This window comes from Salminus brasiliensis, chromosome 24 (genome assembly GCF_030463535.1).
Source record: "Salminus brasiliensis chromosome 24, fSalBra1.hap2, whole genome shotgun sequence".
Taxonomy (NCBI): domain Eukaryota; kingdom Metazoa; phylum Chordata; class Actinopteri; order Characiformes; family Bryconidae; genus Salminus; species Salminus brasiliensis.
The window spans coordinates 16588828-16602411 of record NC_132901.1 but is presented as its reverse complement, the minus strand read 5'-3'; the positions used below and the strand labels follow the sequence as shown (position 1 = coordinate 16602411).

The 13584-nt window shown below is 39.9% G+C and overlaps 1 protein-coding gene across 33 annotated transcripts in view; it reads left to right on the top strand.

Moving 5' to 3' along the window:
- ptprda (protein tyrosine phosphatase receptor type Da) overlaps positions 1-13584 on the top strand; it is a 617722-nt gene that overhangs the window by 326539 nt on the left and 277599 nt on the right. The gene's annotated exons all lie outside the window — the stretch shown is intronic.

The window sequence follows — 13584 nt, the reverse complement described above, 5'->3', positions numbered from 1 at the left end:
GCCTGTACTGCTGTGTGAAGAACCTTCACCTAGGGTGTTTTCACACTAGAGCTTTTTTTTGAGCCTAGGAATGGTCCAGAGCACCGAAAACCCTGAAACAGGTGGTCTGGGGTTTGCTTCTAGCGAACTTTGGTGCGGTCAGCTGCAGGTGTGGACACTATCCGCCATTGTCGGCCATTGGTTAATTTGTCCCAGAAGCCCAGAATCTGACATGTTTATTCGGGAGAAGTCTGTAGATGCCTTTAATGCACAGGTTCTTAGCAAGGCTCTGTATGAAACTGTAAGCGGTTCTTCTGTGGCATCGTTCGAAGAACCATTTGAAGCTTCTTTAGAGTCTTCAGATGCTGCTTGTTTGTGGGTCTTCCTGCCTTGAGGTTTGTCTTCAGAAAGTAAAAAGCTGCTCACTTCAGTTAAGCTCACTGATCTTTGACACATAGAATTGTACTCTAAACTTGCATTTAAGTTAGAACGCTGTTTTGCATGTGCTTCTGAAGTTCTCATCTTGACGTCTGAGACATATTTGGTGGTTTTAATGACTCTTGAGGTTGGAAACTGGAAGATAATTAGTTAATGCACTCCATATGTGCACATGAGCATGTGTGAGTGTTAGTTTGATGCAATTGTAAACACAGCTTGTTCTGTAAATGAAACCCGTCATATGACAGCATCTGCAGGACACATGTTTATTAGTTGATGGGTTGCGTCTTAACATCTTATACCTCAGACCCGCTTTACCACTCCAGATTTAAAGAACCACTTCATTTCCCACACTTCTGAAGTAGTCTACTTAATAAAACTTTGCTAACCTTCGTTACAAGATTAAAGTGCACTTACAGGAACTTGTTTGTGCCTCTCCACGCACACAGAAAGTGTGTAGAGTGATGTAGCAGCGAGACATGGATTATCTATTTATTTATTTTTACATTTATAGTTCCATTTTTGCCATTAAGCAGATGGTCTTATGTATGTCCAAAGGTTTTTGGACACCTTTTCCAAGAAACACATCTAGCTACTTAAGGTTCAGCACCCATTGCTGTGATACTGATGTACTAATGCACACTCACACACACACATACAGCTTGTCTAGTCCCTCTGGAGAAGTACTGCAAATAGAATCTGACTTTCTGGAGCAGATCAACATGAACCCATTAGCTTTTAATAAGTACAAGGCTAGTGCTCAATTTTAGGATGTCACTCTGCATCAAATGCCATCATTCACCATCAAGCAAGACCATTCTCCACCAAACGCCATCACTTTCCATCAAACACCAACATTTACCACCAAACACCAACATTTAGTCTCAATGAAACACCATAATTCTACACAAAACACCATCATTGCCAACCAAACATTATCATTTTTTGATAATTTTCATCAAACAGTGTCATTATCCACCAAACACCATCCTTCTCAACCAAACGGCGTCATTCACCACCAAACACCAGCTTTTAGTCTTAACTAAACACCATAATTCCCCACTAAACACCACCATTAAACAGCACATTTCTCCATCAAACACTGTAATTCTCCACTAAATACCACTATTGCCCACAGAACACCATCATTGTCCAACAAACACCATCATTCTCCATCAAAAAACATCACTTTTTAACAAACACCATCATGTTCCGACAAACACCCTCATTTTTCATCAAACAGCACCATTATCCACTGAGCATCATCATTCTCCACCAAACACCATAATTCTCTACTAAACACCAATGTATAGTCTCCACCAAACACCATAATTCTCCATGAAACACCAATGTATAGTCTCCACCAAACACCATAATTCTCCATGAAACACTATGGATTTCTATTAAACAGCACCATTCTCCATCAAACACTGTCATTCTCCACTAAATATCACCATTGCTCATGAAACACCATCATTCTCCATCAAACACCATCACGGTCCATCAAACACCATCATTCTCCTTTAAAAACCAACATTCTCTCCTAAACACCGTCAATGTTCATCTGACAGCACTATTCTCCACCAAACACACTCATTTTCTATCAGTCAGCACCATTCTCAACTAAATGCTGTAATTTTTCATCAAACGTCAAACTGATTATAACAGCACATCAGCTGATATCATTATGAAGTATAACTGTGTAGTTTAACCCAGAGCAGTGTACAGATGCCAAAGATCCTCAAAGCAAATTCTGTTTTATTGCTCAAAGCCGAGTTCTTCTCAGCAGCTGGGATTCCACCACAGCAGTGTAATATGGTGCTTGAAAAAGCTAATAAAGATTTAATAAGTGACACAGTTTCCCCTTACTCCAAATTAACTGCCCACTTCAAAATGGCAAAATCTTTTTAGCTATGTGACATACAGCCTCAGACAGCATGTATGGTGATTCAGGCATGCAGTTAGCAACATGTTATTATGTGAGACTAGCTTGCACTACTTTTTAGGTACTTTTTAGATATCAGAAGGTTTTACTGCATTCAGTGCTGAATTCCAGTACACTACTGTTTAAACATTTATAATGGGCTGCCATATTTTAATACAGAATACACACCCATCAGCCATAACATTAGCACCAGTTGCCTAATATTGAGTAGGTCTCCCTTGTGCCACCACAATAGATCTGACTCCAAAGGACCTCTGAAGGTGTCCTGTTGTATGTGGCACCAAGACATTAGCAGCAGATCCTGTCATGTTCTGAGGTGGGGCCTCCATGGGTTGTATCAATGAGCCTTAAGTCATGGGTACGCTACTTGACATTTAAGGTTGTAGCAGATAATAAAAGATTGGGTATCTCAGACTTCCCTAATGAATATTACTGGAGTTTTTTTGGTGAATGAAAAAAAAGGTCATGGGTGGGAGGACGAGGTTTGCAGTGTCTGGACAGACTGTAGAGGGAGTTGGATGAGCGTGTATTGGAGGCTTCCCTACATACAAGGAAAATGTTGTTCCATTCAACCTTAAAAGGTGCTGCAGTATTGGACAAATAATAGTGCCAGAACGTAGCTGCTGCATCATTTAAGGTGGAACGCTAAATTAAAATTAGAAGCTGAATAGAAACGTCCTGAAAACTGCACTTTTCATGCTCAGTTGGCTTTTGACGGGACCCATTCAGTAATGGTTGCTGACCAGATCAAAAAAATCAAGACAAGACAACCATATTCACCATGTATGTTGGACACAGATGGATTTTCGCCTCTGCCAGTGTCGCATCCGTGCAGTGAACACGCACATACGCATTAGTGATCAAACACACACTACTGACAGTGAGCACACGTGCCCGGAAAGCCGAGAGGGTGAAGGGCCTTGCTCAAGGGCCCAACAGTGCCAGCTTGCCGAGCCTGGGTATCAAACCCACAACCCTGTCATCAATAGCCCGGTACTCTAACTGCCGAGCCACCACTGTCACATTTTTGGTCCAACTGGTCTGAAAGGCAAAATGCCAAGACAGATGCCAAGCCAGACTGAGAATCTGGCTAAAATTGGGGTACAAAATCGTGTAGGGCACCCTGTCTTAAGGTGCCCATGACCCATCCAGCAGTTGTCTTTTCTTCGAGCACTTTTGGTTGGTACTGACCATTTGCATACCAGAAACATCCTACAAGACCTGCCTGATGTTTTGGAGATGTTCTGACCCAGTAGTCTAGTCATCACAATTTGGCTCTTGTCAAAGTGTCTCAGATCCTTATGCTTGTCCAACTTAGTGTGTGTTTGTGTGTGTGTAAACTCTGGCTGGGGCAGGGCCGGTATAAATGCAGGAGCTGTCTTTGCCTGCTGGAGTGTATGTGTGTTTGCGAGAGTGTGTGTTATGTCCGTTCTTCCGCATGCAGAGCATATGTTCGGGATGCACTCGTCTTCGCTCTGTCTCAGCTGCTCCTTAACACTTCATTTCCTCAACTCTCGCGCTTCTTTTGACGCTGTTTTCGTGCTAATTATTTGCCGGAAAGTTACGCTTGGGCGAGCTGCCGTTCGGGGGCTTTTATATGAGTTATTTATTTATTTGTGCATTTATTTATTTATTTATTCCATTTGCACTCGGCCCTCCTGGCTTGTGTTTCTCTCTCTTTTTTCTTCTTCTCCTCTACGTCGCTGTCTCTCGTCCCCTCTTGCTCCACTTCTCCCTTTCACTCATGTCCTGCTTTCCCTTTCTTTCTTTATTCGTTTGTTGCCTTCTCTCTCTCTCTCTTTCTCTCTCTCTCTCTCTCTCTCTCTCTCTCTCTCTCTCTCTCTCTTTCTCTCTCTCTCTCTCTCTCTCTCTCTCTCTCTCTCTCTCTCTTTCTATCGCTCTGTGCTCTCTCTACCCCACACACTCATTGTGTGTGTATGTGTGTAACTGTAATGAATGCAGTCAGGGCAGATGTGTGACACATTGATTCTTGAACACTATTAAACATGCCGAAATCACAAGCGAAAAGCCCATATGAGCATTTTACCGCATCTGTGCTGCCAAATAAGATTTCTGCTGAGTTAATTTCCATTGCTCACAGTGAAAAGAGAGAGAGAGAGAAAGAGAATTGAGAAAGGCTCTGCTGATTTTGTTATAATGCTAAAGCAGAAATCTAATTTAGCTTACTTTAAGTTAGAAGAAAATACCAAGTTTGGTCCCGCTTTACAAAACATGTCTGTAATAATCATGTAATTACACCTTTATAACCATGTAATTCCAGTGTAACTACCAGTGATGTAGTTACTGTTACAGAGGGATTACAGCAGTACAGCTTATGTAATTACCACTGGATATTAGCTTCGGTTTTGACTCAACAAGTGCATCTTAGTAGTGCTACAGGAAAGCAGCAGTTGAGCTGCCCTCATCTTATTATATATATGCATAACCACATAAGATATAAAACGCTGTTATATAATATGCCTGTCATGTCTTCGAAGAACATCTGAGAAATCAGCAGTGCCAGAGCATGCTGCTTTTCTGTCTTATGGAGCTTTTATAAATTAATGAATGGACACAAACTGTCCACAACAATGGTCCAGTAGAATAGGGCACTTCCTCCATGACATTAAGATCGCTGGTTTGAATCCTGGGTCGCACTGCTTGCCATCAGCAGCCAGAGCCCAAAAGAGCATAATTGGCCTTGCTCTTTCTGGTGGGTCTTTCTCTCCCTACCTCTCTTAATTGCAATGTTAGCTGGGTCTGGGTTGCATCAGAAATGTGCATATGTATAAGGGGTGAACTATATTTAGTACACATTGTGCAAATCCTGAAATGGTCTTATAGTCCATACATATGCACAAATTCCTTGAGGGCAGGTTGGTTACATGCTATTAAAATGCAAGAACAGGTGAATTGCCCCTGCTAAATTGCCATAGGTGTGAATGGTTGTATGGTACCCTGTGAGGGACTCTGGGCCCAATGCAACCCTGGACTGAAACATGTTAGGAGTTAGGAGGGTGTTTGGCTGAGTAAGTTATAGTATATATATATATATATATATATATATATATATATATATATATATATATATATATATACACTATATTGCCAAACATATTCATTCACCCATCCAAATAATTGAATTCAGGTGTTGCAATCAATTCCATTTTTTTGGTCAGTTTTGGTCAATTCCATGCTCCCAACTTTGCGGGAACAGTTTGGGGACGGCCCTTTCCTGTTCCAACTTGACTGCACACCACATCTGATGTAGTGAAGATAATATAATCATAGAATTATATTGAACTGAATGTGTTTGTATTGATTTACCAGACTTTGTAGCCCTTTTTAGCGCCACTGTCTGTACCTGTCGGTTATATTTGCACATAGTAAAAGCTAAAAAAAATAAAGGTTTAGGTTTTAATTTGTAGCTGCATGTCTACTGTCCAATAGCTTAGCTATTTAGTTCTATCAGTTGTCAATAAGCAAGACATCTCTGTTCAGTATGATTGGCTTCTAAGGTTCCGCTGCTCCAATGATCCATGATAGCATGTAAAACAATTAGCGTTCATGCTAATCTGCTAATGAAGACACCGTACTTGCAATAGACACACATTTCCTATGGCATACCTGTGGTGGGCATGTGCACATGTGTGTGTTGCATGTGTGAAGATTTGTTCTCACAAACAAGGTGAAACTCTTCTCATTAGCATGCATTTGTCTATTCATGAAGCATTGCAGGTGCTTCAGCGGCCATCCAATCAGAGCTTATGGTTTAGTATGGTTTAGAGACACATTGTACTACAGGGCAAACTGATGCTGGGTGACTTACACACACACACACACACACACACAAACCTTTTTTTTTTTTAGAGTGTTATTAATATTCAACCCTAATGAGAAACTGGAGCTCCACCTCAGTGTATATCACAATACCTACATTTAGAGTGTTATTAATATTCAACCCTGATGAGAAACTGTAGCTCCACCTCAGTGTATATCACAATACCTACATTTAGAGTGTTATTAATATTCAACCCTAATAAGAAACTGTAGCTCCACCTCAGTGTATATCACAATACCTACATTTAGAGTGTTATTAATATTCAACCCTAATGAGAAACTGTAGCTCCACCTCAGTGTATATCACAATACCTACATTTAGAGTGTTATTAATATTCACCCTAATGAGAAACTGTAGCTCCACCTCAGTTTATATCACAATACCCACAAGTGTAATACACAATACACACACACACAAAAAAAACTGCAGTTCAATTTAATATAACCAAATATACCATAGTCCGTCACCTAGCAACATCCTAGAAACCACTTAGTTACATTATGGCAACCGCATCACCACAACCCAAACACAGTATCAACTACCAATCAACCACTTGGCAACACTATAGTAACTACTTATCAGCCACTTAGCAACACTTACCACCTAGAAACTGCATAGTGACCACCCAGAAACAGTATAGCAACCACCCAGCAAAAAAGTAAAGTTTTACTTTAGGGACCACATAGCAACAGCCTAGCAACTGCCTGGAAGCAGGAAACATCTAAACAGCTCAATCCACAATGTTCTCAGTAAATGCACTTTTGTAATTATTATTATTATTATTATTATTATTATTATTATTATTATTATTATATTTTTTGTATAAACTTGCTGTTCATACTTTGTGTCTGAGCAGACAGCATTGCAGAGTGGCACAGCTTTAGAGGGGTCCCCCTCAGGATCTATGAGCTATTAAAGGTTATGGCTGAGTAAATCTCTCAATCTCCTCTAAGGGCAGATGTTGGATGTGTTTTATTCTCCGTCGCTGCAGGATAACTCCTCTTCACTAACACCTGTTCTCCCTGCACACGGAGAGAGAACCAAACCTACAACAGCAAACTGTGGACAGAGAGTGAACTTGCACTGGATTCAGTGAATCAGACACTATACTGACTCTGAATCAGGGATTGGAAGTCACTTGACTTGTGCACGTTCCTCCTGAAATCGTGTTCATTTTACAGACACTGTTTACAGGTTACACCTGCATTACAACAAGACAAAAATTCCATTCAAGCTTACACTCCAGTTTATATCAATATATGATATTCATTTCAACAGTTAATAAAACAGTACGATAGCAAAAACACACTGACACGCCCTAAATCAAGCTGTGCGGTGCACGGTTGGCAGCTCGCCAAAAGATCGCTAAAATAGGGCCTTCTTTGTAAACTTTATGTTTGAATAAAGTATTGTATGTACATTTTATTGATTTCAGAACTGGCATGAAACAAGCTTAATATTGCAGGCCTTTTCAACCTAAATTGCGCTGATTGAAAGTCTAATTTTCTTTTTACCAATACCAGTTTTAGTATGTTTTCTAACAAGTTCGCTAACATCCCCTGCAGACAGCTAGCTAGCAGCTAAACCTCTGTTGAACAAGGCTCTCTAGTCTACAACTTTGCTAACACAGCAAAGACAGATAATTAATAACTCTATGCAGTTCTAATGAGAGGTCTCACGCAGTTCCACCGGAGTTACTTAGTGCTGTAGGTGGTGTTCTGGACCCAGACTGGCAATGACAGAGATGCCATTCTCTCAATTAAAAGTCAGTGGAAGCTTTTGATTTATTTTAGGGTACAATTGCTGCACAATGAAATAACTGCACTGTAACACTGTATATTACATAGATCTCCAGAAGACATTCATAATAATCTTACATAAACTCCTGCTTTCATAAAGCATAAAAAAAAATATTTGACATCATTTATCATAAGTTTTTTTTTTGCTTTGTTTGTTTGTTTGTTTGTTTTAAAATAAAAGTCAAAGAAACTCCTCATATTTGTATTATTAGTACCTGTATTTTTGGCTGGTGTAAATAATGTGAAGGTGTGTCCGTGTGTGTGTGTGTGTGTGCACTTTGTTATTTACTGTAGTGTTGTAAGCAGCCGTGTGTAAGTCAGAGGGCAGGTCGAGGTTGAATTTTAAATGAGTGTGTCACACACAGGGGGTCAGAGTTAATGCTGCTGGCAGGCATACACACACTGTCCTTGAAGCACATACAAATATAATCACACACACACACAAACAGACACACACACACATACATACAATCATGAGTACACACATTTAAATTCCAAATCCATTCCGACATAAAGAACACACACACACGCACCAAAACACACACAAACACACAAAAACATGCTGACAGACAGAAACACAGACACACAGTGATGCTCACACATGAACAAAAACAAATACAGATATTCATACACATAAACCCATAGAAACACACACACACACACATAGACCCTGCAACCTTTGACACTAATGATGACACTAATGATGACACTAATAATGACACTAACAGTCATCTATTCCTATCTATCCATTCATCCATTCATCCACACTTACTGTCCAGATAAGTAGCTCCTCCCACAGATCCAGAACCTTTCCTGTACACGGATCAATATATCCATAGGCTGTTTATCAGGTGTGTATGGAATGATTTCTTGACTGATTGATTGATTCTTATAATATGTGCTGATGCTGATAAATACAATCATATGTAAGTTTGCATATCTCTCTCACTCACTGTCCATCTCTCTCTTTCTCTCTTTCTGGTATGCTAGGATGTATTGCTCAGGTGGAATTAATCTGTGCTGAAAGCAGCACTTTATAAATTCACGTTTGATTGCACTTACACTGAACAGAGAGAGAGAGAGAGAGAGAGAGAGAGAGGGAGAGACAGGAAGAGAGCTGCAGTGTTTCTTTTCTTTTCTTTTTTTATGTTATAATATAATAACTTATTCAGTGTGGCAGGAGGTCACACTCTCCATCCTCCAGGAAATCTTTGGAATATGTTCACATTGGGGAATCATATTGCTGGATTCTCTCTCACACATGATATCAAATCAAATAACATCATATTAAAACGATTACATTCTATATTTAGACTTTATCTTTAAATGTCTTCTTTGGTGACATCTCCATGTACCCCCATGGCTCAGATTTGAGAAAAAGAGATAATGATGGAGAGACACGGAGGAAGAGACAGACACTGAGTGAAGAAAGTGGAAGAGAGAGATACAATGATGAGGGACAGTGAGTGAGTGAGCTAGTGAGAAAAGGGGGACAGAAGAGGGACAGATAGAGGGAGGAGTTAAAAGACGTGGCAGAGAAACAAATAGAGAGAGAGAGAAAGAGAGAGAGACAAAGAGAGATAATGTAGAGAAAGGGAGAATGAGGGAAAAGGTGAGAGAGAGAGAGTGAGATAAGCAGACATGCCAGTAAAGCAAACATTAAAAATCAGAGCTAGAATGTGTGTGTGTGTGTTATTTTGTAATGCTGCGGCCTGATGTCGTAACAGTGCAGCTGCCATGCTGTGTGTGTGTGTGAGAGAGAGAAAGAAAGAGCATGCCGAGGGTCAAACTCTGAACTGACTAGGAAAAACACACTCTTTGGCCTTGTATGCCTGCATGAAACTCATCACTCAGTGCATGACGATACAGAGAGAATGACATACTGTTGCTCTTAATAACACTCTAAATGTAGGTATTGTGATATACACTGATGAGGAGCTACAGTTTCTCATTAGGGTGAATATTAATAACACTCTAAATGTAGGTATTGTGATATACACTGAGGTGGAGCTACAGTTTCTCATTAGGGTGAATATTAATAACACTCTAAATGTAGGTATTGTGATATACACTGAGGTGGAGCTACAGTTTCTCATTAGGGTGAATATTAATAACACTCTAAATGTAGGTATTGTGATATACACTGAGGTGGAGCTACAGTTTCTCATTAGGGTGAATATTAATAACACTCTAAATGTAGGTATTGTGATATACACTGATGAGGAGCTACAGTTTCTCATTAGGGTTGAATATTAATAACACTTTAAATGTAGGTATTGTGATATACACTGATGAGGAGCTACAGTTTCTCATTAGGGTTGAATATTAATAACACTCTAAATGTAGGTATTGTGATATACACTGATGAGGAGCTACAGTTTCTCATTAGGGTTGAATATTAATAACACTCTAAATGTAGGTATTGTGATATACACTGAGGTGGAGGTACAGTTTCTCATTAGGGTTGAATAATAATAACCCTCTAAATGTAGGTATTGTGATATACACTGATGAGGAGCTACAGTTTCTCATTAGGGTTGAATATTAATAACACTCTAAATGTAGGTATTGTGATATACACTGAGGTGGAGCTACAGTTTCTCATTAGGGTTGAATATTAATAACACTCTAAATGTAGGTATTGTGATATACACTGAGGTGTAGCTACAGTCTCTCATTAGGGTTGAATATTAATAACACTCTAAATGTAGGTATTGTGATATACACTGAGGTGTAGCTACAGTCTCTCATTAGGGTTGAATATTAATAACACTCTAAATGTAGGTATTGTGATATACACTGAGGTGGAGCTACAGTTTCTCATTGGGGTGAATATTAATAACACTCTAAATGTAGGTATTGTGATATACACTGATGAGGAGCTACAGTTTCTCATTAGGGTTGAATATTAATAACACTCTAAATGTAGGTATTGTGATATACACTGAGGTGGAGCTACAGTTTCTTATTAGGGTGTTTGGGAATTTTATAAGTGTTCTAAGTCATTGAAGGTGTACGTTGCATAAATATCCACTGATAGAATTCAACAGTGTCTCATCGGCCTCTATTATGAGTTCTGAGTCTACTGGTTCAGTAAGTTTCTGTGTACAGAGAAACCCTGGGAAATGTGTGTGTGTGTGTGTGTGTGTGTATAATAGAAATAGAAAAAGAGCTTTTGACACAGGCAGTGTCAGTATTTCATCACCTCTCTCGCTCTGCTGCTCTGGCCCAGCACGCTAATGGCCCAGTGATGGCCCTTCAGACACACACACACACACACACACACTCAAACAGGTGCAGACCAGCAGAGACACTGCCAACTGGCCAAGCACACCACTGCTGTTAGGGAGAGAGAGAAAACGAGAGAGAGAGAGAGAGAGATAAAACCAGGAAAGGGAGAATGACAGTGTCTGTGAGGATGTTTGAGACTGTGTGGAAGTGTGTGTCTCTGTGTGTGTTTGGTACTGATGTGAGGTCAGTCATGGTGATGTTTCCCCTGCTGTCTGTGGTCAGGATGCAGGCCAAGGTGTCTGCGCACACGTGCACACACATTCACAATAGAAAACAATAGGTAGGCCCATCAGGTACAGCTTGGATGAGGAATGAGTGTGTAAGTGTGTGTTTACTGCCAGCAGTACCAAAATGCCACATCAAGGGAAACTCACACATCACACATCAGCAGCAGGGGTAGTGCTAGGCACTAGATTCTGTGTAAGGGTGTGTGTGGGTGTGTTAAATATGATGATTAATTATACATTTCAGTAGTTATCGTATTTCGAGTTTTACAGAGTGAGCATTTTTTGTTGTAATTTCACGTAAACAGTCATATCAGAATATTAAGACCATCCCTGGTTACAAAACCACTGTAATTATTCTTGAGTCGCACCAGATACTGTTGCTGTCCTCTTGTTGTGTCCTCTCAGTGCGATGTGTGAGGTTTGGCTTTCCTGAGTTTTACCTGGTAAAAATTAAGCCATTAATTCAATTCAAATTAATTCAGTTGTATTTATATAGTGCTTTTTACAACAAATGTTGTCACAAAGCAGCTTTATAGAGGTATATTATATAGATATAAAATTCCCTCTACTTTCGCTTTTGATGTGTGTTTAGCTCCAGTTAGTTAGCTGTTAGATAGATGGATAGATGGATAGATAGACAGGCAGACAGACAGACAGGCAGATAGATAGATAGATAGATAGATAGATAGATAGATAGATAGATAGATAGATAGATAGATAGGCAGGAGCTGTTCTCCACTCAACAACATCATATTCTCCTGGATTTGGGGTCGTAACTACATTCTATGTCCAAAAGTTTGTAGACACCCCTTCTAATGAATGCATTTAGTCCCCATAGAGACATGCTGCCAATACAATAGGACTCTCTAGAGCAGCTAGACATTAACCTACTGGAACCATGCCTTATAACATGCCTTATAACAGGTGTAGGCTAGACTGGTAAACAGCCCTGTGTCTAAGCACTAACCATATAGATATATTAGCTATTAAATGGCAGGGCAGTAAAGCAGCATGGACTGAAGTAAGGTGGATTGAATAGAATTTAAAGAGTGTGAGGTAGACAGAGAGAGAGAGAGAGAGAGAGAGAGAGAGAGAGAGAGAGAGAGTTAAACAGTGAGGAAACAGTAAAACTCCCTGGGCTTTAATGAGCCCCCTGGGGAGCGACTCTCTGTGGATGGAGAGATAATGTCTCGAAGGCTTCGGTAAACGGTCAGGACCCATAAAAATCACACTTAGTTTACCCAAAAACTACCGCTCCAGTCCACAGCAGGAGCTGTAATGAGGAAGGGAGTGAGAGCGGGACGGAAAGGATAAAAAAAAAAAAAAAAACACAAGTTAAAAACTGGACCTTAAAGAAGATGGACCACTTTCCATAATTGTGCCCACAAAGAGTGATGAAGAAGGAGAAAATCTGTGTTTTTGTTTATTTTTCATGTAAGAAAATTAGTACAGTCAGAAAGTGCCCTTCATTTATTCCATCTCCAGTCAGAACAGCTATTGAGGACAAGTTTATTTTCAGCATCAGGAAAAAAGCAGTGAACACATATTTTACAGAAAATGACTCTGAATCTTCAACAACTGAATCCAGTATCAGATATTTCAGTGTTCATTAGTTCTTCTAATGCTTTTCTGATGATTTCCACACCTCCAAATTTCAGTCCAGCCTGATCTCCTAGTATGAGTGTCCACGTTGGTCGTTTGTTGTTGTCTTGTAAAATGACTATTTGCTGTGTTTAGAGGAAATGCAACCTCCAGTGGCGAAGAAAAGCCTACAGTGGACTCCTGTCAGAGTCGACTCACGAAGAATCAACTCACAACTGAGAGTCGACTCGTCAAACCCAGCATTACTGTAGACAAGCAGAAACTCAAAAAATCTCAAATGAAATTTGACTACCTTAATCTACACCTAAGCCTTACCTGAACCTACACCTTAATCTACACCTAAACCTTACCCGAACCTACACCTTAATCTACACCTAAGCCTTACCTTAACCTACACCTTAATCTACACCTAAACCTTACCTCAACCTACACCTTAATCTACACTTTAATCTACACCTAAGA